This window comes from Megascapheus bottae, chromosome 25 (genome assembly GCF_031878675.1).
Source record: "Megascapheus bottae isolate mThoBot1 chromosome 25, mThoBot2.hap1, whole genome shotgun sequence".
NCBI classification, from domain to species: domain Eukaryota; kingdom Metazoa; phylum Chordata; class Mammalia; order Rodentia; family Geomyidae; genus Megascapheus; species Megascapheus bottae.
Window position 1 is genome coordinate 23,979,402 of NC_143533.1, and position 12,047 is coordinate 23,991,448.

At 49.7% G+C, this 12,047-nt stretch overlaps 1 long non-coding RNA gene across 3 annotated transcripts in view; it reads left to right on the forward strand.

Annotated features, from left to right (window-relative positions):
- Nucleotides 1-882: 882 nt before the first annotated feature.
- LOC150046665 (uncharacterized) overlaps nt 883-12,047 on the forward strand; it is an 82,816-nt gene continuing 71,651 nt past the window's right edge. For 2 of the 3 annotated variants that reach the window (XR_016532626.1, XR_016532628.1), the window contains exons 1-2: nt 883-950; nt 4,140-4,367. This is a non-coding gene — a long non-coding RNA (uncharacterized LOC150046665). Of the gene's footprint in view, nt 951-2,702; nt 2,778-4,139; nt 4,368-12,047 lie in introns of those variants that run through there. The other variant, XR_016532627.1, reaches the window with a different exon arrangement.

Below are 12,047 nucleotides of genomic sequence, written 5' to 3' on the forward strand. Positions count from 1 at the left end.
CCAGAACTAACCAAAAACAAAACAAAAAAAACCAAGTTGAGCCCTTCTGTCCAATAAGAAATGGTCTGAGAGATGCTGTTAGGAGACTGCTTTATAAGCTGCTGCAATCCAGAGGGATTAAATAGGATGACTTCACTGAGAGAAACCACACTCAGTAGCTTTAAGTGGGACTGCTCTGAACAGGTACTCCTGAGCTGTTGTACGTATTTCTTCTCTCAAGGGAATGTGATGGTTTGGGTCTAAATGAGTTGTCAGCAAGATAGTTGAAATGTCTGTCTGTCAGAGATGAACTTTATAATGTAAGCAGAAACAGGAAACACATAACAGGTTGCCTGACAGTCAGTCCTAAATCCTGAATTCTATTTCTGGCACACATGGAGAAGTGGATTCATTCATCTCTCCTACCCACCCCCCCCTTTGTGGAATACAGATCTTCCAAATAAGAGACTTCCTCCATAAGTCACCTATATTTCCTGAACTCCACCTTTCTCATGGAAACTGTTTGACAGAAGAGAGCACCAAGTGGTAAGTGGGGTTCTAAGGCACAGGCCCAACCCCTGGGGTTCCACATGTCATGTGGAACTCATGCTGATGTCTCCCAAGTACCCCACCAAGAGAGCAGGAGCAGTGAAGGACAGAGAATGGAGATGTAAGGGCAGCTTGGACACTTGTGTGGGAGAGGCAAAGTAAACTCTTCAGCCTGTTTTGAAGCACAGACAGGAGCTTTCCCCTCAGGGCAGGGGAAAGGGAAAACACAATTATGCAACAACCCAGTCACAAAGTGTGGTTTAGGCCTTGTAGTGTCAGGTCACAATAAGAAAGTTCACTGGTGACTGGGAATTAGTGTCCCCTGTTAGGAGATGTTATCAGCCAGTCCCATGCTTTCGAGATTCTGCTGCAGGGGTGACAGTGGGGACAATAGCTGGGAGCAAAGAGGAGAGACAAAGGAGGTAGGGATGCTAAGCTATTGGTTTTTAGTTTTGTTTTCTGGCAAACCCTCTCAGGGCTGCGCACACGTTTGCATCCCTCTGTTTCTGTCTCACAGAGAAAGCTACTTCTGTTCCCAGTTGATTCTCCCGCCCCGGCGGGCCCAAGGCAGCCAGAAACTCACCTGGGAGGGCCACCGGTGGACAGCACAGCACAGGTCTCGGGGACGCGGGACACGGCCCAGGCCTGGGCCCAGGCCCAGCCCCAGGCCCAGCCCCAGGCCCAGCCCCAGGCCCAGCGCTCCAGCCCAGGCCCAGGTCCAGGCCCAGGTCCAGGCTCAGCCCCAGGCCCAGCGCTCCAGCCCAGGCCCAGGCCCGGGCCCTGGTCCAGGCCCAGCCCAGGTCCAGGCCCAGCCCCAGGCCCAGCCCCAGCCCCAGGCCCAGGTCCAGCCCCAGGCCCAGGCCCAAGCCCAGGCCCAGCCCAGGTCCAGGTCCAGCCCCAGCCCCAGGCCCTGGTCCAGGCCCAGCCCAGGTCCAGGTCCAGCCCCAGCCCCAGGTCCAGGCCCAGGCCCAGCCCAGGTCCAGCCCCAGCCCAGGCCCAGGCCCAGCCCAGGTCCAGCCCCAGCCCCAGCTCCAGGCCCAGCCCAGGTCCAGGTCCAGCCCCAGCCTCAGGCCCAGGTCCAGGCCCAGGTCCAGGCCCAGCCCCAGCCCCAGGCCCAGCCCCAGCCCCAGGCCCAGGTACAGGCCCAGACCCAGACCCAGCGCTCCAGCCCAGGCCCAGGTCCAGGCCCAGGTCCAGGCCCAGCCCCAGGCCCAGCGCTCCAGCCCAGGCCCAGGCCCAGGCCCTGGTCCAGGCCCAGCCCAGGTCCAGGCCCAGCCCCAGGTCCAGCCCCAGCCCCAGGCCCAGGCCCAAGCCCAGGCCCAGCCCAGGTCCAGATCCAGCCCCAGGCCCAGGCCCTGGTCCAGGCCCAGCCCAGGTCCAGGTCCAGGCCCAGCCCCAGGTCCAGCCCCAGCCCCAGGTCCAGGCCCAGGCCCAGGCCCAGCCCAGGTCCAGCCCCAGCCCCAGCTCTAGGCCCAGCCCAGGTCCAGGTCCAGCCCCAGCCTCAGGCCCAGGTCCAGGCCCAGCCCCAGCCCCAGGCCCAGGCCCAGCTCAGGTCCAGGTCCAGCCCCAGCCCAGGTCCAGGCCCAACCCCAGTCCCAGCCCCAGGCCCAGCCCAGGTCCAGGTCCAGGTCCAGCCCCAGCCTCAGGCCCAGGCCCTGGTCCAGGCCCAGCCCAGGTCCAGGCCCAGCCCCAGGTCCAGGCCCAACCCCAGCCCCAGCCCCAGGCCCAGCCCAGGTCCAGGTCCAGGTCCAGCCCCAGCCCCAGGCCCAGCCCAGGTCCAGGTCCAGCCCCAGCCTCAGGCCCAGGCCCTGGTCCAGGCCCAGCCCAGGTCCAGGTCCAGCCCCAGCCCCAGGCCCAGGCCCTGGTCCAGGCCCAGCCCAGGCCCAGGCCCAGCCCCAGCCCCAGGCCCAGGCCCTGGTCCAGGCCCAGCCCAGGCCCAGGCCCAGCCCCAGCCCCAGGCCCAGGCCCTGGTCCAGGCCCAGCCCAGCCCCAGGTCCAGGCCTAGCCCAGGCCCAGGCCCAGCCCAGGCCCAGCGCGCCAGGCCAGGCCGCTGAGGCTGCTCCCGAGATGGAGGTGGCAGGGGGCGGAGCCGCCCCGGCGGAAGCGGAAGTGGGGGGCGGGGCCGGGCGGCCTCTCCCGCCACACCTGCGGGCCGCTCCCCTGCGAGCTGCTCCCCTGCGAGCTGCTCTCCTGCCGGCCGCTCCCCCGCCGCCTCCCCCGCTCCGCGGGCCCCCGCCTGGAAGAGTGCGGTGGGTGCCAGGGTCCCGCTGGAGACCATTCCCGAGGGGCCCGAGGAGGCCCAGCGGGGCCCCTCACAGGCCCGGCCCCACGGGGGCTGCCTGGAGGGGACCAGACTGTGTGAATGACCTCGGGCGACTTGGGTGGCACCCGAGGAGAGCAGGGGAGGGGGATGTGCCCCGGGCCAGGGCGGCCTCAGGACAGGGCCTCAGGGCAGGGCGGCCTCAGGACAGGGCCTCCGGACAGGGCCTCAGGACAGGGCCTCAGGACAGGGCGGCCTCAGGACAGGGCGGCCTCAGGACAGGGCGGCCTCAGGACGGGGCCTCAGGACAGGGCGGCCTCAGGACAGGGTGGCCTCAGGACAGGGCCTCAGGACGGGGCCTCAGGGCAGGGCGGCCTCAGGACGGGGCCTCAGGACGGGTCCTCAGGGCAGGGCCTCAGGGCAGGGCGGCCTCAGGACAGGGCCTCAGGACAGGGCGGCCTCAGGACAGGGTGGCCTCAGGACAGGGCCTCAGGACGGGGCCTCAGGGCAGGGCGGCCTCAGGACAGGGCCTCCGGACAGGGCCTCAGGACAGGGCCTCAGGGCAGGGCGGCCTCAGGACAGGGCGGCCTCAGGACAGGGCCTCAGGACAGGGCCTCAGGACAGGGCGGCCTCAGGACAGGGCGGCCTCAGGACGGGGCCTCAGGACGGGTCCTCAGGGCAGGGCCTCAGGGCAGGGCGGCCTCAGGACGGGGCCTCAGGACAGGGCGGCCTCAGGACAGGGCAGCCTCAGGGCAGGGCGGCCTCAGGACAGGGCCTCAGGGCAGGGCGGCCTCAGGTCAGGGCCTCAGGGAGGACCCTCGGCAGGGTGGCCTCAAGGTGAGGCCTTAGGCTAGCAGCTTGAGGACAGGGCGGCCTCTACGGGAGGGGCTTCAGGGGAGGCCTGCTCCCTACCCTACCAGGACTTGGGATGCGATGGGGGGAGGGAAGGCAGCTGAAGTCAATGTCTTGGGCCTAAGCTGCTATACAGGCTCGAGGACAGAGTATAGACCACACCCTGCCCTCCTGCGGCAAATCAGAAGCCTCGGAAGACAAGGCTGGAGGGAGGAGCCAGTGGGTGGCTTCAGCCCATGCCTGCCTGTAATCCCAGTACTCAGGAGGACGGTTACTGAGAATCGGGTGATTCCAAGCCACACAGGAAAGTCTGTGAAACTGTTCTTTCCAATTAACCACCAGAAAGCTGGAAATGGAGCTGTAGCTTGTGGTAGAGAGCTAGCCTTGAGCACTGTCAGGGACCATCCTGAGTTCAAGCCCCAGCGAGTACGTGTGAGAGTGCATGGCCTTTAAGAGAACATTTAAATACAATTTCCTTTGTATTCTTTCTTTCTTACAGGTCTGATGCCTTTTCCTTGATTTTAAGGAGCAAAAAGATAGGCCTCTTTTAAGTTTTCCTCTGGAAAAAAGAACTCTACGACATGTCCCACAATAAGATGTCCAAACGTCATCTAAACCAAGATGCCTGGCAGCAGTTTTTCTTAAGTGACTTTGACTTCATGAGGGATAACTTTAAGTAGCTTGCTGGCTCTGACTTCTAAAGAGGAAATGGATTTTGCCAACATTGGTAAGTCTTCCTTATTACTAGCCATTGCTTAGAGATTTCCCGCTGGCCAAATGGCTGAGTCAATATATCCCATTTTTAGAAAAAGGAAGTAACCCTCAGGCACCTGCTACTGAGCCTTTAGTGGCAAACTGTGAGTGTACATATGTGAGAATTAACTTCCATCTTAGGAATGGATATGAAAACCTACCAGGTTAATGAGGTTTTCAGTGCATCAGTTTTTCTAAATATATTTTTATGCTATATATAAAGACTTACTTTTGTCCTTGAGAAGCAGGCAGTAAACAAGTGGTTACAGCAATGGAAAGCTATATTTTGTGAGAATTTCTTGATCATTAAAATCATGAAATTGGAATATTCATTAATATAGCTGTAAAGTTCTTCTGTTATATTATTTCCTGTTGAAAGGTTTGAATTAATGTAGGGTTTGTAGAATGTAGGGTGTCTTTCATTCTGTGTCAGCCCAGCACTGTTTCTGTCACAGGAGTTAGCAAGGCCATGACCTTAAGACTTTCAAACAGGAAAGGTTCTTCATTCTTGCATTCAAGACAAGTTCTTTTTCTTTATTTTCTTTTATGATAAGATCTTATGTGTGTGTGTATGTATGTATGTGTGTGTGCGTGTGTCTGTGTCTCTGTGTATATATAAGTGAGGGAGTGTGTGTGTGAGAAAGAGCATGCATGTATTCTAGGTTGGCTTGGAACCTCAGGCTATCAAAGCTTGCCTTGCATTTACTATCCTCCTGCCTCCATTTCACGGGTGATGGATGGTATTAAAAGTAAGGACCACCATACCCGACTCAAACTTGTTCTTAAGGTGTATTTGTTAAGAGCTACCTATATTCCAAGCTTTGTACCAAGGAATCAGGATACCATGTAGGGGAAAACAGACAAAATGAGGTGAATAGGTTAAGTGCTACAGCAGAGGAAAGAGCAGAGAAATGTAAAAGTAGAGGAAGCAATGACTAATTGCCTGTGGTCAAGGAAGGCTTGACCAGAGGAACGGACTCTATGCCATGTTAAAACATCATCCTTTGTGGTGCGACACCATCCAGCTTCCTCCATTTGCTTCTGCTTATGACCATTTCCTTTGGTTTGCTAGTCCCTTGAAAATTCACCATAACACAGATAATATGACACACGGAGCCAATATGAAAACTCACCATAGCACAGATAATATGACACACGGAGCCAATCAACATGTTGGCTTACTTCACTTACAGGGAAATTCTATAAGCTATATGCTATTATCTCTCATCCCAGTACTGTTTGCTTAGCTTCTGATATGAGAAGTTTAAACACGTTGAGGGTGGTATGGCCCCAGTCTGCTCGTAATATCTCTATCTTGAGATGATTAAATAGCCTGCTCAAGCTGGAAAAGTTGGTAATGACTGAATAAAGATGCAAACTCAGTCTGCTTGGTTCTAGAGTTTTCTTCTCAGACATTGTTCTATATTGCCTTTGTGATAACTGTGTCCATCAGACCACATCTGAAGCACTTGGATGGTAGGATACTATCAGAAAGGGTATACTGAGCTTAGTCTTACATTATTCTAACAGTATTTTTATTGTTGTTAGTCTTAATGAGTATTATGAAGTATCACAGACAAATGAAACAGTATAGTCCATGCAATTACGTCATTATAAGTGAGACCTCATGGTTGAGCAAAATATTAAATATTAAATATTTCTGTCCAAGTGTGCCTTTTTGTCATATAAATTATGGTTTAAAAATGCATGCATTCTTGCAGCATTATTTGCTATCAGCATTTTAGAGGAAACAGGGAAGCTGGGATGGTTTATCTTTTTGAAATGCATTGGGGGTGCATTGATTCTCTATCAGTACAAGAATTTTTATTTTGAAAACCAAGAAGTGGTTTCGAGGGCTGTGTGGGGACATTTCATAGGCTTCCTTATCAGGCAGGCCATAGTTGTTCTCTAAGATTTTTACTAATCTTTGAAAGATGAACTTCATTACCTAGGAGATATTAGCAAATGAGTGAAATATTTAATTTCAAATGATAGGCTACTAGGGATACATCCAGAATCTCCATTGCTAAAGCTGTGGAGGGGATGGAAGTCTGTGTAAAACTCTACCTCTGTAGGGATTTGTAGATTAATAGAAGCAGTCTATCCCTTGAAACCCATTTTTTGGGGGGAGTCTTTTCCAAGTATGAGAAAGGAAAGTTTCTGAAACCCACTGGGAAAGCAGTATTGGCTTTGGCAGTGGTTATTGAGAAGAGATGATCGTGCATTCTTCCCGTCCTCTGTGGCATGTTATAAGGGGATCACTCTTCATTGCCTGATCATGAGGACGTGTGAGACCTGGAACACGAATGTGGCTGGATCTGTTTCACGTTCACTCTTAGGAGCTGGAAGGACAGTAGAAGTTATCTCACTAATCCTCTTTCCTCAGGCTTTCGTTTCTTTCATAGGTATCTGGCTGTCTAGTTATTTTTTGAACAGTTCCGTTGAAAGTGAAGTCAACACTTGATAAGACAGTTCATTCCAGATATTTCTGAGAGCCTTGGTCGTTGCAAATCTTATCTATTTAATAAATTTACACCCTTACATCTGCTCTTTGGGATTATGTTTTTTTTTTTTTGTGGGAGGAGGAGTTTAAGACAAGGTCTCCTTCTATAGCCTAGGCTGGCGTCCAATTTGCAGTGTAATCCAGGCTGTCCTTGAACTTTCTATCCTGCAAAGCTCTGTCTCCTGAGCTCTAAGTACTAGTTTTACAGACATGTGTCATACATCTACCCAAGATATTTTGTAATGAGCCCAATTTCCTTTTCCTGAGAGATTTTTCTAATTACTTATGTGCTATCTTACAAGACTGTCAGTGCTATTGAAATGGTTTAAACTGTTCTCATAGGAAATAGGCTAGGCTAGGATTTCTTGCATAAAAACATAAAGAGGGATAGGGAGTGTGGCCTAGTGGGGGAGTGCTTCCTTGGTACTATGTACTGAGAGAAAAAGCCAGAAGTGGTGCTGTGGCTCAAGTGGTAGGATACTAGCCTTGGGCAAAAGAAACTCAGGAACAGTGCCAGGTCCCTGAGTTCAAGCCTCAGGACTAACAAGAAAACAACAACCACAAATACATAAAGCATCTCCGTAGTTCATTCCATCTAGTCATGGTGGGCTGTCTGCACTTCGGCACTCAAGGGAATAGGAGACCTCTATGTACACAAAGCTGGTGGCAGTGGTAGAAGGAAAAGACCGCATGACAGGCCATGTCCTGGTGGCTCACATCCGTAATCCTAAATACCCAGTTGAGAAGAATACAAAACAAAGCTATTCTGGATTTTCTGCCTTAGCTTTGTCCTCCTTGAATTAGTGAGAGACACACACGACTTCTGCTTGCATCCACTATCAAATCATGTGTCTAAGACTGAATTCAACAGAGGGCAGAAAAACACACCTTCTCTTTGGAAGGTAGGTTGTTTATGACTATCTCTATCACAGACTACATCTAATCTTAATATGAATATTTGAGCATTCTGAACATAGTCCAAGATTCCTTTACCTTTTAAAACTGTGTTAAATTTTGGTTCATGCATTTACATTGTGGTAAGGCATTTTGTGGTGCAAGATCCTATACCACACTCAAAAACAGAAGACTGAAAGTACATTAAAAAGGGAGGTGTTTTAAACCTCAAAGTAGACTTTTGTTCTGATGGTTGTTAATGTCTCCTTGTTTATTTCAGCATGGTATTAGGTACTAGGTATGCCTGGCTGGTCTCTGATATTTTCACTAAGTTGGGGGCTGCTTTAACTTAGAACCTTGTAATCTATCAATATTGATGGCCACCCTCAGGTCAGAACCAACTTATACGGGGATATTTTTGTGGCATAATGGCTCACTGGTTGAGAAAGACTTTAAAGGACTATTGTCCAGCCCAAGCTGACCATCTTAACGAGATGGTGGTGGTTGGATTTTGATTTTGTATCAGTGGCATCTGTTAAGTGAGTTAGTGTAATGTTAGCTTCCACTTTTCTCTCATGCCTAGGAATTTTTATTGCTCTAGCAATACATGTACAACACTTGTGCATGTAAGTAGATGTGGTTCCAGTGCCGTTTGAGAGGATTTTTAACAAGATGGCGGGTTTATGTGGGCAAACACTCGGCATGGGTTGATCGTAGAGGAAGCAGACAGTGCCGATGTGTTCTGCCCCCCATTTTGGGTGTGAAGGAGTCAGTGTCACCTTAAAAATAACTGCAACAGGATAAGGGATGGGAGCAAAAAATAAACACTGCCAACAAAATAGTTTATTAAGGAAGGAAGTAAAATGAAGCGCATTGAACTAATCACGTGTAGCACAAATTTAGAAAAGTACATTTCTAAAGATGTGCTAGGAAAAACCCCAATCCCAGCGTACTGAAAGGAACCCAAGGATAGAAACAATAGCTAAGTGGGCTGAGATAGTGTCTTTTGTTCAGAGAAGAGCTGCACATAGAAAGAGAAATGCTGAAAAATAGAACTGAACACCAAGTAGGAAAAGGAACAGCTTGGATCAGACTATGCATATGTAGTAGTAAATTGGGCTCTTAAAATTCCAAAGTGGTATGGGGAGGCCAACATGCTTTTTAAAGAGTGATTTGGAAAAAATCTTGAGTCACATTTCCTTCTATACAACTTCCACAAACAGTTTAAAAGTTTTAGAAATAAACGTTCATTTAAGTCTTGAATGGCTCTTGCTTTTTCTTGCGGGTGGGGGGAAGTAGTGTATGTATGTATGTATGTATGTATGTAGATGGTAGGGGTTGAAAGCGGGACCTGGGTGCTGCTCCTGAGCTTTTTTTGCTCAAGGCTAGTGCTCTGCCATTAGGAGCCAAAGCGCCACTTCTGTTTCTTAAGTGGTTAATTGGAGTCTTAAGGAATTTTCTGTGCTTTGAACTGCACTTCTCAGATCTCAGCCTCCTGAGTAGCTAGGATTACAGGCATGAGCCACCAGGGCCTGGCCATATTAGTATTCTTTAACAAGCTGCAAAGATTGCTGGGTAGGAACTCTACCTCTTGAACTGTACATCCTTTCTTTTGTTATAACCTCTTTTGATTTCTTGACTTCTTAGAATTCTGTAGAAAGCTTTGTCCTTTTGCAAAGGACTGTGACATTCCATTATTCTCTTTCCTACTGAAATACTTATTTTTTTTAAGAAATCAGCATTAGTTTTCATGAACTGAATGAACAAAAAATGAGGGATTAATGGAAAAAGTATTATTTTCTTTAAGGAATACTTTCATCCCTTTTATTTTATCCATGTTTGTCATCCAGATTTGAATCATGGATGAACCAGTGACTTTTCAAAAAGTAAACAATTTCAAATAGGTTAAAATGAAATGTAAATAAAATGTGTAACACTTCAAGTGTCTCCTTTGTGGTGGTACTGGGACTCAAACTCAAATGCTAGGCAGGCTCCTAACACTTGAATCAGACACCCCACTGAAAACTAAAATATTTCAGAAAGAAAAGATACGCTCAGTGTCTTCCAGTATGTTGTTTCTTCCTTCAGCTCGTGGATAACAGAGGGTTTCCCTGAACACAGTGGATTGCAGGCCATGTTTTCCTCCCGGGACCTGCCTTTTGAGGCAGGGTCTGGCTCTGTAGACCAGGCCTGCTTCCCAGCTCCAGATTCTATTGCTTCAGCCTCCGGAGCAGCGTGATCCAGAGGAAGGAGTAAACAGAAATCAGAAATGGCTATAACTTTGACAAAAATGTATAAATGGACAACATCTGTAAATTCTAAAAGGTCTACTGTTGTTTCACAAACTGAACGAAGGAGGCCAGCTACTTGGAAAGCAGAGGCCGACCAGCATCAACAAACGCACAAAGCAGGGTGCAGCACCCAAGCTGTGCCTCTAAAACAAAAGTAAAGCAAAAGGACTGGTGGTGTAGCTAGAGCGCTGCCAGTCCCTGCTCTCCTGGGAAGACGCCTTCCTTAAGCCTGGGTCCTGCATTCTCTCCTCTCACCTAACCTAGAGAGAATGTCTTTGCTTAGTATCCACAGCCTTATCTCCACAGTGCATCACAACTTTCCTTCTGCTCCTAGCCTGGGGATGTTTTTCCTTGCCATGGCCAGATCTGCTGGATCCTTTCAGTTTCCTCTTTTGTTAGAGTAGAGGCTTGTGCTGCCTCTTACCTTAACTTTATCACATTGTCATTACTTGCATGCCTTTCTGTTTCAGTGGAAAGTATGCTAGAAGAGCTGAGATGATACTTAATTTGAAACCTTAAGATGACTTTGGTTTGACCTACATAGGTTCTTAAGAAACACTTGTTAAAAAGAGAGGGGGGGGGAGCGTGCCTGGAGTTTGGCCTAGTGGTAGAGGGCTTGCCTAGCATGCATAACAACCAGGGTTCAATTCCTTGGTACCTCATTTAAAACCAGAAGTGGTGCTGTGGCTCAAGTAGTAGAGCTCTAGCCTTAAGAAAGCCCAAGGATGTGCTCAGGCCCTGAGCTCAAGCCCCAGGACTGGCAAAAAAAAAAAAAATTTTTTTTTTAAATAAATAAAAATAGATTGCTCCCCCATGGGATTGCAGGGATTTTCAAGAATGTATTGTTTTGTTTAAATGATGCAGCCTTTCTCTCCACATGGTTTGGCTCCCAGGGACTCACTTCCTATTTCTTTTCAATGGTTTCTTGCTCTGAAGTTGTTTTTGCTCTGCAGCCTCCTCCCCCTTGGCCCCCCAAGTTCTGTCCCTCTCTAGAGGAGGTCTCCACCTTTGGGGGGCCTCCCAGGCAGGTCTGGTGGTAGTGGAAGACACTGCTTTGTTTGCTTAGCTGCCTGGGTGGTTCCCTATTTTGCAGGCAGAGGAAAGCATCTACAGAAAACCCTGGGGGCGGGAATGTGGCCTCCACATCCAGGCAGCTGGGCTCGCTCCAGTGCAGTGTGGTCCAGCCTTCTGCAAGGGCAGCTGCTCCTCGCCTCTCTCAGCCAGCATCCTCCTCAGACGTGACCTTGCCGCTGCCTCTGTGCTGCCTTCAGATTAGTGCAATACAGTAGAATTGCATTGGGAGATGTTAAGGGATGGAAAGGGAAGGGAATCCTACTATCTCTGCACTTTAGTGAGTATGTGCACGCACACTCTCACACTCGCTAATCCTGAGGTTTGAACTTGGGGCCTGGCCACTGTCCCTGAGCTTTTTTTTTTTCTCAAAGCTAGAACTCTACCACTTGAGCCACAGCTCCACTTCGATGGAGTTTTATGACTTTCCTGCCCTGGCTGGCTTCTGACTTTAAGCCTTGATCTGCCTCCTGAGTAGCGAGGATTAGAGACGTGAGCCACCATGCCCGGCTATTTTTACTGTATTTCTTATTTTATATAACAGTAGTTCTAATTGTTTATTTTGGCAGTAGGAGATTTGAACCCAGACCCCTGTCATTGCTAGGGAAGTGCTATACCACTTGATCCATACCCACAGTACTCCTTATTTTGAAATAAGCCTTCGTGGGAAAATTTTGGTATATATGTCATTCTGAGAAAAGTTCTACTTATCGATTTTTGGTACCGAGGTTTAAACTCAAGGTCTCATTTTTTTGGCTTTTATTTGGCTTGCTTGCTCTTGGATGGTGCTCAACCACTTGACCCATACCTGCAGCTTTGCTTTTTATTGGTTATTTTGGAGATGGAATCTTTCAAACTTTTCTTTCCTGGCTGGCTTGGAACCATGATTCTCCAT